Here is a 3,760-nt window from a genome sequence, read left to right as displayed (position 1 = left end):
CCAGCTTCCAAAGATCTTGATCTTATTATGCCCTGTTCGCCTGCCCATCCTGTCTACCCCTCCCCCACCTTGCATGCAGGTGGCTTGGGCACTGTAGATTTTTCCAGCACCTGCCTATTAGTCCGTGTGTACTAGTCGCTTGGGCAATGAGGGGAAATAACCTTAAAAGAATGACCACAAAAATAAATGCAAGTGACAAAAGATAGATGGACAGAGTTAGGGTCACTTGGTACAGAGAAAATTATCAAGCCATCTGGCTTCATAGGAACCTTAGCTCGTGGTCAGCCAACAGTCTCTTGTTACAGTGAAGGAGACTGTGGCCCAGCAAGGTGGTGGCACAGCCAGGGAGTTCTGGAGGCTCCTGACTTCTGGCTTCCTGCTGGGGAGCTGGGGTGGGTAGGACTGACCAGGTCTGTTTCCTACGGCAGGATAGGGCAGTATCATCCAGGAGGTGCCAATTTCCTACAGAATGCACTTGGACCCCGGTATTTTATGAATTCCAGGCCCTTGAGCACCTGAATTTTTCTTTTGTAGCAGGCTGGGAGTGTACTGAGCCCTACCAGCTTTCGTCCTAGCAATCTTGTAGTGCACTTCCTCCATCCCAGGCAGGCAAGGGTAAGGTGTCTTTGGAGAGGGAAAAGGTGAGCCGACTGTGACATGACCAGCCCTCTCTCTAAACCATGTCTGTCCCCAAACCCCCATGATAGCCCCTTTCCTGAGGGATCTGGAACTCCAGCCGCCAACTCCTAGTGGCTTCCCCAGAGGAATGGCCCAGGGTCCAGAGAGTCGGGAACTGTGAGAAGCAAGGCCCTGTTGGCCTCTCTAATCACACAGCCTGTCTATGAGGTCACTGTGAAGACTGGGGGACAGGATGAATGCAGAAGCTAAGGGACATAATCAACAGGATCTAATGGGTAGCAGGGCCAATGTAACAATAAGGGACACTATGGTCAGCCAGATTTCTTACATTAAAGGGCTCCCAGGAAAGATAAGCAGAAACGTTTCTTAGATTGTCCATCTCCCAGTCCCCTCACATACACATGAAGGAAAGAGCATTCTGCTCTTGCTGAACCAAGTTCAGCAGTTTCTGGGCCCTTAGAAGCACAGGGGCGTGGACACTGATAAGCAGTGTGCCAGCTGCTTTTAGAGCAGAAGGGGTACCGGGCACATTGGCCCCCAGCACACCCTAAGTGGAGAGCCTGGGCTAGGTCCACTGCCTGGTGAGAATGGACAGCTGGGATCATTATGGCTGGCTCCCTTCCTCCCCACTCCCAATGGTTCTCTGAAAAGCCCCCTGGGGCTTGGTGCTCCAGAGCCTTCTGGACTCCTGTGGGCAGCTGCCTTCCCGTGCTTGTCACTGGCTCCCAGTGAATCCGAAATTACCCTGAATCCCTCACAAGAGGCAAAACACACACCCTCCATGGCTGGAGAGCAATTTGTCTTTGTGGTTCTGCCTAGTAGAAACAAGATTTTTTTTTTTTTTTTTTGCCCCAAGAAGCCACTTGGCTGTGTGCCCTTTTCTAAACACACACCCATTCAGTGCCGTAGGCTTTTCTGAGCTGTGGGAGAACAAAGAGGTGCTGCCCGCCCTCCCACAGTCCTGGAGGGACAGGCTTATACACCCTTACCATGCTGGGCAGGAGGCCCAAAGCATGAGAGAAGTACACAGACCTGGCAGAGCCTGGGGGAGGGGCGCTGAGAATGAGACACTTGAGGATGCTTCCCATGTCCCCTGACCCCCAGCAACAGGTGCAAACTGAATAAGTCAGCCCCAAGGAATCAGGGTGGGGTGGGCTCAGCTGCTAAGGAGTCTGGCCTTTGCTGGGTATTCAGAGAGTTGGGGACACTTGCAGCGATGGCAGCTGGTGGCGATCTAGGGCTAGGAGAGGGAACAGAGGAGGAAGTATGCCCATGGTGGCACTGCTTAGACCATGTGCCTCCTAATCACCTCACATTTGGTCCCCACGGCCTCTCCACAGTCACCCAGGAAGCCGTTTTCCCCATCATTTTCTGGGTGAAGAATATGGAGCTCCCAGCATTTCCTGGGGGTCAGGAATTCAGGGCTTCTGGCGTGCCCTCCTCATGTCCTTTCCCAGTTGGCTATTTGCCTGAGGAAGTCATGTCCAGCCCCTTGGGAGAATCAGCCCTCCTCATGCACATCTGATTTTCAAGTCCCCTAAGAGACAAGTTTTGGAGGTAAGAAGAACCAATGCCCAGGGCTTGGCCAGTAAGAGCTACAGGCCAGAGGACTTGTGGTACAGGAGGAGCTGAAGCCACTCAGGGATGAATGGAGGCAGGTCGGCCCACTAACAATGAGAGAAAGGTGTGGGTTCCAGGCTTGCCCCATGTGCCAGGAGAGCAGGGTGTAGGCCTAGGGCTACCTGACTGCTAAAGTCCTTAGCTACCAGAGGTAAGAGGGAGGTGAGAAGGCTCATGGGTAAGCCAATCAGTGAGCATAGCTGCCATCTCTGTGAACTCTGCTGATTGTGGGAGGTTTGGAGTGAGCTTGCGAGCTTTGGTGAGTGCCCTAGCTGGGAGGAAGTAGGCTTCTTGCCCAAGAACTTCCCTTCTACACAGAAAGTTCACCTTCCTCTCAGAAAGAAAACAGGTGGGGCTCTCTAGAGTGATTTCTCAGAGCGCTGTGAAGCCAGGCAGGAAGCACCCCCTCTACCTTCTGTTCCCCCCAATGAATGACAGAGCTTGCTTCCCCAAATTCTTTGGGGTCACTTCCTTCTGCCTTTGTCAGTCAGGTTTACTGATAGACAGAAGGAAATCTACTTTGATAGGGGCTCCTATCAGGTGCCCTGCCCTGGGCTTGACAAGCCCTGTCCAAAGCATTCTGCCTGGGGAATTGCTCACGGTGGAGTCAGGGTTACCTTCCAGGGTGTGGGGGGAAGGGAAAGCAACCATCAGAGTGGTGAACAAAGTCTAAAAAGCTGAGAAAGCCCCAGGAGTGGCTGGGAGCTGTGGATGAGAAGGGGTTTGGAACTAGGAGGTCAGGGATGTCTGCGAGGAACCTTCAGCAGCTTCAATCTCTTCCCACAGGGACTGCAACCTGAAGTGTCCTTCCCATTCCAGGGAGAGGGGATCTCGAGGCTCAGAATGGTTCCATGTCACCGGGCCTGACGGAGTTGGGGTGTGAATCTGTCTTGTCTTCATACATGCTGGTTCTTCCCTTGAAGCCAGACTAGTGTCGGGATGAAGGGGATGACAGGGTGATGGGGGACCCTGAGAGTCCTGGAAGACAGCTAAGAGAAAGGATTCCCAAAGGCAAACAGGGGAGCACCTGACTATTATTCTACCGGACTCCAGGTGCTGTTCCCAGAGGGCCTCCATTGCTGCCATTCCCACTAATAGCAGCAACAGTTACTATGAAGTGTTCCCTCCACGCCAGGAGCTATATTGTATTGTAGAAAGGATGGGCACCTTCCACGGCTATTTCTCAAATGAGGAAACTGAGTTTTAGAGAAGCGAGGAGCTGGCCAACTGAGCGGCAGAGCTAAAGCCACATGCAGGAGCGCTAACTCTGTGCTGTTGGTTTTTATTCTCAGACACCTTTGGTATCACCTAGTCCCCAGCACATGGCTCTGGAGAAAGGCACTGTTCCCTTGTCTCTTAAATCTCCCGTATAACTGCGCTTAGATCAGCTAGGCTGAGACTGTGTTCATAACCAAGACAAACCGGCCACGTCCTTGGTCCCACATCCTGGCCCAAAGCAGCCGCTTTCTTCCTATAAACCTATTTCCCCTCTGTCACTGTG

Source organism: Microtus pennsylvanicus, chromosome 10 (assembly GCF_037038515.1).
Source record: "Microtus pennsylvanicus isolate mMicPen1 chromosome 10, mMicPen1.hap1, whole genome shotgun sequence".
Lineage (NCBI taxonomy): Eukaryota > Metazoa > Chordata > Mammalia > Rodentia > Cricetidae > Microtus > Microtus pennsylvanicus.
This window is presented reverse-complemented; position numbering follows the sequence as displayed.